A 10,078-nucleotide genomic window follows, 5' to 3' on the forward strand; every position below is an offset into this window, starting at 1 on the left:
GGGATGCCCTTCCTGCATGCAAAACTCAGACTAGTCCTTTATTCTCCTTGACTCCTCCTGTTAGAAACTTCCTCTTCTGGCTCCGTAGGCCTTTGCTCATGTCATAAACTCCCTTGTGATTAATTTTTTTCTCCTGTAGGACAGCGCTGTGCTGGAAACTCGTTGGGCAGTAGAAACATTTTGTTGACTGAGTGACCCTTTGTAGATGTTGTTGGTGGTGGTTGTTCACACACCTGTATATATGCATGCACACACACATGCACACGCATGCATTAGCCAGTATTTCCTGAGCATTTACCATGTGCCAGGCACTTTGCTGAGCATTTTATATGCACTTCCTCATCTCATCCTCATAACAAATCTATGTATGTTCTATCATCTCCAATTTAGAGCTAAGAAACTTGAGTCTTAGAGAAATTAAGTAATGGGCCTAAAGTCAAATAGTGGTAAGTAGGAGAGCCAAGACTCTGATAGGATTCATCCATCCACCTTCCAGAGTCGTTTTAATGTTTGGAAAAACTTCAGAAATTGTTTTAAGGAAATTGTAGGGACTAAAACACGTGATCAGGAGGAACCAATTGCTGGAGAAAGACATCATGTTTGGTAAAGTAGAGGATTAGCGGAGAAGAGGGAGACCCTCAATCAGATGGACTGACACAGTGGCTGCAATGGGCTCAAACATACCGATGATTGTGAGGATGGCACAGGGTCAGGCAACGTTTCATTGTGTTACACATAAGGTCGCTGTGAGTCAGAGCCAACTCAGTGGTCCTAAGATCAACAACAATAACACGAGTGAGGCTATGTGGCACAGGGGAATGCCTGTGAGCTCATTAAAGGTATGACTTTGAACCTGAGCCTCAGCTTCCTCTTGCTATAAAACAGGATAATAATTTTGGACAACAAGGCCTTTGTGTGGATTAAATAAGCGAATATAAGTAGACCCTTAATGAACCTCCTCCTAGACAGGGCTTGGAGGAAGGTCAAGCAAGCCAGGCACCATGAGGACCCACCATGTAAGGAAGGGCCACCCTCAAAACCCGCCCTCAGAGCCCACCCTGCACTGGCAGGACACTTCGAGCCAGCACCTCCCTGAATGTCAGGCCTTGTTGGGCCCTGTTCCTGGTGCTTGGTAGATGAGGAACAGCTGTTAGTTCTTCCCTTTCTTTTTGTTGTTAGTTGCTATGGGGTCGGCTCTAACTCATGGCAACCCTGCGTACAACAGAACAAAACGTTGCCTGGTCCTGCTGAAGCCCATCATTGTGGCTGCTGCGTATTTTGAGTGCCTTCTAACCTAGGAGGATCATCTGCCAGCTCTATACCGGAGAATATTCTGTTGTGATACATAGAGTTTCCCATAAGGCTAATTTTTGGAAGTAGATTCCCAGTCCTTTCTTCCTAGTCTGTCTTGGTCTGGAAGCTCCTCTAAAACCTGTCCACCACAGGTGACCCTGCTGGTATTTGAAATACCAGTGCCATAGCTTCCAGCATCATAGCATAATGCAAGCCACCACTGTACAACAAACTGACAGTCTGGTAGTGGCTTTTCTTTCTTCTCTGTAATCAAGCTGTTTTCTTTAGCATGAGGGTAGAATTGTTCTATCTACATGAAAAGCTTTTTCACGAATCATCCCTCTTTTCTTGAGCTCACACACCCCTCAGTATTATTATTGTTGTTATTAGGATTTTTTTACTCTCTAGAACTCTCCACATACAGTTTCCATGCAGTGGGGGTTGTTTACTGTGATTCCAGTTATCTCATTTTCTACAGTAGCCCCAAGGGCGCCCACATGCAAATACAGTCACAGACAGAGTCCCCAGGAAGACTTTTGCCTTCCCACTTCTAAAGTACAGTTTTCTCCAGACATAGCCCTGTGGTTCTTACCAAACCTTCTGCAGAACTCCACACTGGAGTGCAGGGTTCCAGAGGCCTGGGCTCCTAATTGTTTCACAAACAGTGACTCCAGGCCATGTCTGAACAGCCAGCCAGGCCCTGATGGCTTACCGACTTTTAGGATTTGAACTGTGTCTACTAAACAGACATATGTAAGCCCTAAGCCATGCACCTGTAAAGATGAAATGTTTGGAAATAGGAGTGTACTTTTATTATGTTAGCGAGGTGACACCAGAGTAGAAATCAATCCAAACCCATTACCATCCTGTAGACTCTGACTCATAGAGAACCCAAGTGTTACAGAGTAGAGCTGCTCCATAGGGTTTTCTTGGTTTTAACCTTTATAGAAACAGATCACTAGGCTTTGCTTCTGTGTCACTGATGAGTGAATTGGAATCGTCAACCTTTTGGTTAGTAGTCAAGTGCAAACTGTTTGCTCCACTCAGGGGCCTTTACCAGAGTAGAGTTGGTCCTAAACCTAATCACTTCTGAGTGGTTTCTTATGAAAAGTGCAGATAGATGCAGAAACGCATACAGGGGAAGACAAATGTGAAGACAGACACATGGCACATGCATCTACAAGCCCTTGAATGCCAAGGACTGCAGGTAGCTACTGGAACCTAAAATAGTAAAAGAAGGCCTCCCCCGTCCACTCTGCAGCAACACCCTGAATTCAGGTTTCTAGCCTCCATATGGGTGGCTTATTGGTCTTGTTATGATATGTTGAGGTGTAATCCATACTGAAGACTGTAGTTTTTGATCTTCATCAGTAAGTACTTCAGGGTTGTGTCATCTGCACAATGCACGTTGTTAATGAGTCTTCCTCCAAACCTGATGTCCCATTCTTCTTCATATAGTCTAGTTTCTCAGATTATTTGCTCAGCATGCAGATTAAATAAGTGTGGTGAAAGGATACAACCTTGACGCACACCTTTCCTGACTTTAAACCACGTAGTATCCCCTTGTTCTGTACCAATGACTGCTTTTTGATCTATGTATAGGTTCCTTATAAGCACAATTAAGTGTTCTGGAGTTCCTATTCTTTGCAATGTTATCCATAATTTGTTATGATCAACATATAGTCAACATAAAAAATTATTAATGAGATATTTTATATTTACACAAAATATACTTTCCTAAAATCTAGTGTATATTTTGTACTTAAAACAAAACAAAACAAATTACAATCAAGTTGATTCCAATTCATGGTAACCCCAAGTTTTGCTGAGTAGAACTTCACTCCATAGGGTTTTCAAGACTGTGCATATTTTGGAAACAGGTAAACAGGTCTTTCTTCCAAAGCACCTCTGGATGGGCTCGAACAATCAACATTTTGGTTAGTAGTTGAGCACTTAACCATTTGCACCATCCAAGGACTCCTTTGAACTTACAGCACATCTTAATTCAGACTAACCACATTTCAAATGCTCAGTAGACACATCCAGCTCGTGGCTCCCGTGTTGGACACTGAATTGCACAGCTCTGGGTTCTCTAAGTCCACTCAGGCAGAATCTACCTTACTAGCCCAGGCAGGAGAATGTAAGAGATTCAGACAGATCTGGCTCAGCAACTGTCACATAACAGTGTGTTAACTTGAACTGGTGACTCAAACATGTAAGACCTTAGTCTTTCTCATCTAGAAATGAGAGGAACGCATCTATATCACAGCCTTGTTTTGAGGATTAAACAGACAACTGAATCCAACAACATAAATGCCCTTAGCAGTAGTACTATTGCAAGCATTGAGATACAAAGCTTACAGACCGTGGATTTATAGTGAGAGAGATCACCTAAGTATGGTGTGGAGGGATGTATGAGATCATCCAATCCAAGCCAATCATTCTATGAACAAGAAAACTGAGGCCTAGAGAGTGGAAGTTGTCCCCCAATGCCACACAGCTGGATCAAACAGACTCCCAAATCCCATCCACATGTTCCTCTATAATCCACCACCTCCCCAAGGACACCCATGAGCCACAGATATTGGCTCAGCATATTTTAAAGTGATCTCAAAATGTTGTGAATTCTTTACGAATGTATCAAAGCCTGTGTGTGTGTGTGTATAATAGTACCTATCTTGTACAGGATTCCTGGCGTATTCACACCTACATTTAACACACCCTGAAGAGGTGGGTGGTAAATTGCACTAAAAACAAAAGATGTAAGAAGAAATAATAGTATGAAATCAGTGCAGGAGAATTTACTATTAGTATCAGGAAGTCCTTGTTAAGAATGCCATCCATTATTAGACTAAAATAGGATCCCCAGGGACACACGGGAAACCCTATGACTTAAAACATTTCAGCTGGTTCAGACAAGGCACTGCTGAGCACGGGACAGAAACAAAGCATCCTCTTCTCCAGGAGACAGTCCCAGAGACAAAGCTTGAATCTCTGAAGCCTTTCTGAGTCAAGACAATGAGCAGGGGTCTAGGCCAGAGCCCAGTGGGCCTGTATGTGCAGCAGTGGGACTTCAGCATCCAGGCTGGTCTGGTGAGCAGTAGGCTCAGCAGCTACTGGAGGTCACGTCAAGATACTATGTCCATGCTGCCCTGTAGGGCCAGGGGCAGCCTGACACAACCGCTAGGCTGCACATCAAGGAAACGTGGTGGACTTGGTGTCTCCGGGCTTCTGAAAGGCATGTGACGAGAGGTGACATGTGGAAGATTTATGATCCACCTGAAGATGATGGAAAGATCTTCACAGGCTCCTCTCAAAGCCTTGGGAGTTGGCTGAACGGCCTTTCACAAAGGGGAGTGGTGAATGTTGACCCAAGGGAGGCCTCTAGTTGCTGGGCCACCTTCTTTAAGTGACTATTAAGATGAACTGTGATGTCCAGAAGCATTAAGACATAGAATGAATGCCCGTCAAAGTCACTAATTAAATTGATCTGGAAGACATTACAGATATATTGTATAGAAAAAAATCCACATTCCAAACGGTCTATATAAATGAGAGTTAGGGACATCGTAAATCAGGATTTGAAACTGTAAAGATATACACTGAGATTAAACAGCAATAATCACAACTGCCTGGCATATGCCCATTGCTGTCAAGTCCAGTCTGATTCATGGCGAGCCCATATGTTACAGAATAGAACTGCTCCATACGGTTTTATTTGCCGTAATTTTAATGGAAGCAGGTCACCAGGCTTTTCATTTGCAGCACCACTGGGTGGGTTTGGACTGCCATCCTTTAAGTTAGCTGTCCAGCCTAAGCCAGTTGTACCACCAGGGACCTGGCACAAAGTAGAATTTAAATGTCGATGGCTGGGGTAATGAATGGGGTTAGTTTGCAGCATATATAATAAAAGATGAATTAAGATTGAACATAAATTCAAAGCCTATCAAAAGTGCAAAGGTTCTGGCACATCCAGGTCCTTGACCTTGGCCTGTATAGTCCATGACTGGAGTCAAAGCTCAGGAGATGACCTCTCTGTCTTGGGCACTGGTCAGAGCCTAATAAGGACCAGACTCACTTCTGGGCACTGCAGTGCAAGAAGAGGTTTGAGAAATGGATTGTGTCCAGAATCAAGGATCTGAAAAGTGAAATTATAGCACTCAACGATAATAGAAGGAAGTAGAAAGGTTTAGTCAGAGGAGAAGAACCAGGATTAGGTGATGACAGTGTTCAAATACCCAAAAGGTTTTCATGAGAAGCAGAACTGTCTAGCCCAGAGTGACATGAGTGGGCACAGTTAGGACAAGTAGAAAGAATGACAAAGGACAGATGCTGTCTCAACATACAGAAGACATTTCTGAGAGTCAGAGCTGACCACAGAGGAATGGACAATGAGTGAGCTCCCCATCCTTGTGCGAATGTTCAAGCAGGGGCTGAACAGCTACTTTTCATGCTCAGACTGGCTTGTACCCTCTCTAGGGTTCAGCTTGGAGAAAGACAGCCACCAGCAAGGCCAAGACACAAAAATTGTGCCAGTAGAGGGTGCTCTTACTAGTTAATGGCAAGCTAGCTGCTAGGCCAACTAGCTGGTGTTAATACTGTAAAGCAAGGGAATGTGGGATGAAGGCAGCTGGGAGGGGTCTGGCCATGTGGTCAGAAGCAGGGCATACATAGGGAGAAGCCAAACGTTTACCTGAGCTAGGGTACCACAGGTTTTCTCCCCTGGCACAGACTAAAAGGCCTATACAACCAAACGAAACCCATTGCCGTTGATTCTATTCTGACTCATAGTGACCCTATAGGACAAACTAGAACTGTCCCATAGAGTTTCCAAGGAGCAGCTGGTGGATTCGAACTGCCAACCTTTTGGTTAGCAGTTGTAGCTCTTAACCACCATGCCATCAGGGTTTCCTATAAGCTCCAAGTAATTCAGGTGATTGAGTGAGGTGCACTAGCAGGACTGTGGAACACGGGAGGGCTAGAGCCCCTTCTAAGAAAACAGTGAGCACTCAACGCCAGCCCATTCTTTTTCCAGCATGAGAGGAATACTGGCTGAGCCACAGCTCTCGCATTTCTCATGCTTCCCCTTTTGTTCTTGTGTTTTCCTGTACACCTTGCTAGATGGCTCGGCTTCCAAGTGGTGCAAATGGTTAACACACTGAGCTGCTAACCAAAAGGTTGGTGATTCAAGTCCACCCAGAGACATCTTGTAAGAAAGCCTTGATGATCTAAGTCCAAACAATCAGCCACTGAAAACCTTATGGAAAACTTAGGGGGCAATGAGTTAATGTTAACAGAGGAGGAACAACTTGGAAAAGGAGGGTAAGAATAGGTGTACAATTTGAAGAATGTAATCAGTCAATGTTGCTGAATTGTACATGTACCAATATTTGAATTGGTGTATGTTATGCTGTGTATATCCTCAACAATAACAACAACAAAATAAATTACAAAAAAAGAAAGAAAGAAAGCTCTATGGAGCGCAGTTTTGCTCTGACAAATGTGGGGTCCCCATGAGTCGGAGTCGACTTGATGGCAACTGTTTCTGTCTCTGACATCAGGCCCGGTGCACGCTCTGCACATTCCTAGACTTATGACTGGCACGTACAGGCGGTGGGGGGCACAGGAGAGCTCTTCTCTTCTTCACCCTCTGGGATCAGCCTCTGGAAAATGAACTATCCAAAGGCTCTGTCTGCGTCCAGAGCTAAGCGGAGAAGAGAAGTCCAGCCAGCCCCCAAGAGGAAAAACACCTTCTTGGTGCCAAATCGCTTTGTATTCCTTAGTGGCTTTTCACCTTTATACACCATACGACAAAAATTTCTCTGCCAGTTGAGTTACAGCTAGATTATGCTACTGGACCGAAGCCCACCCTACCCAAATTAAAAAACCAATTGCCACTGAGTCAGCTCCAACTTATGGCGACCCCGCGTGTGTCGGAGTACAACTGTGAGCCACAGGGTTTTCTATGACTGATTTTTTAGAAGTAAACAACCAAGCCTTTCTTCCAAGACACTTTCGGGTGGACTCAACTTTTAGTTAGTAACCAAGGGTATTAACTGTACTACCCAGGGACCCCTTGATTCCTACAGGCTTAGTAAATTCAGTCATCCAAAGTGTCTTCTTCACAGGAGAAAAGAGGGACGAGATGAACTGATGCCCAGACTGTGCCCTCCAGAGCCAAGTCTCTGGGCCTTCTCAGTCACTCTGGGCAGCCGACCATTTACAAAGGTGTCTGGGCCTTGCGTGAGCACCTTTCAGCTTTGTGAACATGTTTCCCTCCCACTCTTTGTGAACACGTTTCCATCTGTTTCCCTGCCCACACCTCCTCCATTGTATCTTTGCTGGGCAGTAACGGCAGTGCTTCTGTTGACAGTCCAACTTGCTGGAGGGGCCAGCTTACAGACAGATGGGGCCCAACTCTGGTCTTTCATCTGCAAGGCTGATCAGTCAGGGAAAGGTAGTTGGGGCGGCTGAATGGGAGGTGAACATTGAAATTCCCTGAAGAAGCCAGCTCACCTGGTCAGGGGGGATATGGGGGAGCCAGCTCTTTGTCTCTGTCCCTGTCTATCTCTCTGTTTATGTCTCTCTCTGTATGTCTCTGTCTCTTTCTCATCTCTCTCTTTTTCTTTGTCTGTCTTTCTGTCTTTTTCTCTCTGTCCTTCTCTCTCTCTCTTTAATATAAAATCACATGAATGACCCTTCTAAAGCCTCCCTGATTCTTTGGGCCATGCGATGTTTTCCATGGATAAATTGTTTATAATCAAAGGAGGCTACAGACCATTAGTGTTGGCTTGTTGCAAATTTACTTTATTTCACTTTTTCTAGGCAGCCAGCAACCAAAAAGGAGCAGCAACCCAAACACCAGTTTGCACATGAGGAGATCAGCAGCATGGTTGTTTATGTTCTGCTGTTAAAGGCCTCAAAGGCCGAGCCGATGGCCTGGCAGAGGGGTGGTGACCGTTGGCTACAGAGGGCAGGCGGGGCTCAAGGGGCACATTGCCTACACTGGGTGAGGACTTTCATCAAAATCCAAACATCCACATGGCTTCTATCACAACAAGCAATCCCTGATTATAACACTTGATTCTCAGAGGAAGAAAACAAGCAAGCAAATCACCCATCTGCAAAACTATACTTTTTAACAAATTATTATGTAAACAGTTTAGAAGATTGCTCCCAGCCATTTACTGAAAAAAGTAGAGAGGGCTGGTGGGTCCCAGACTTTTTTTTCTTTAAACACAACAGAGGACTTTGTATTATCAAGATGCAACCAGCCTAGGTGGGCCCAAAGCAAAAGCTGCCGTTCTTGCTTCCCCTTGTCTAGGTTCAGGGCTAACCTTTGCTTATTTTTTATTTCCCATCTCTAGGCTTTATCTAATTACATTGTTTGCAGATGATTAATTGAAACAATTATTAATACTAAAGTGATAGGTAGATCATCAGACAAGGTGCTGAAGCCTGATGGGGGACATCTTCTTAGGGGCCACCTGGATGTGGCAGAGTTGAGGGGAAGGGACAAGCTCAGGCTAATCAAAAGCACACAATGCTGATGGGTCACTAAAGGATCTCTTGTTAACAGGACATGAGATGTCCCACTCTCCCATGGTCAGGGTTAGCATATTCTCTTTTCCTGGGCTGAAGTAATTAAAACCAGATGGCTGCTGGCTGTGCAAGGAATGAGGGCCAGAAGAGTTCTTCATCTTAAGGAAGCACTCTCTAATGGACTGGGCCATTCATGTGTCTGTCTGGACGCTCCTTCCTGGAAGGTGCTGGAGACAGGAAAACTCACATGTATGCTATACCTATAAAGTCAGGGAGTGAGCAGTGCACTGAAGAGACAGAAAGCGGAGTAAGGGGATGGGGAGTAAAAGGGATTTAGGACCAGGGATCCGGGAACCCTCTCTGAAAAGGTGAATCTGAGCTGATACCTGAGGGGCCATGCAGACAGCCAAGCAGATGCCAGGAGACACGTGGGCCAGGCCCACAGGATGCAGGGTCCCTGGTCTGGAGCTTGCTGGGGGCATCCATGGGATGGTGATAAGGCCACTGTAGTGGGGCAGGAAGCAGGTAGGGACTTGGGGAGGAGTTGGAGAGGAGACTAGGGAATGTGTCAGGGTGCCCAATAGGAACATGGACAAGACTTTGGGACATCATTGGAGAGTTTTCAATGGGTAGGAACATGAGCAGGTCAACATGGCATAAGAACAAGACACCTAGAATCAAAAAGCTGAATCAATAATCCACATCCCCTGATGCTATCCTGGCTTTAGGTGCTTCTCTGGGCCCTGATGCATCTGTAGGGCCAATGAGAGTGTGATGGGTAATTGCTTGATAAACAGCAGAAAGACAAACAGAACAGATTATTAGCACCAATCAATGGTGGCTAAAGGGGCCGTGGCCTTTGTGGCCATTACCTAGTGTGGCAATGTCTAGCCACTGGTGCTTTCTTTGTAACTTTATTTTACAGATGTAGGAAATGGACACCGCATGGTTTTTGAGAAGAGAAACTATTTCAAAAAGGATGTAAGCAACAGTGTCTCTTACGGGTTTAGCTTTAAAACATTCCTTATGAGAAGATAGAAAATGTCCCTGCATTAGAAATTTAGCAGATTCCTGGGTGGTACAAGCAGTTTGTCATCAGATACTAACCTAAAGTTTGATGGTTTGAGCATACCCAGTGGTTCCACAGGAGAAAGGGCTGGAGAACTACTTCCCTAAAGATTACAGCCAAGAAAACCCTATGAAGTAGTTACACTCTGTAACACATGGGGTCGCCATGAGTTGG

This window comes from Elephas maximus, chromosome 16, assembly GCF_024166365.1.
Source record: "Elephas maximus indicus isolate mEleMax1 chromosome 16, mEleMax1 primary haplotype, whole genome shotgun sequence".
NCBI lineage: Eukaryota > Metazoa > Chordata > Mammalia > Proboscidea > Elephantidae > Elephas > Elephas maximus.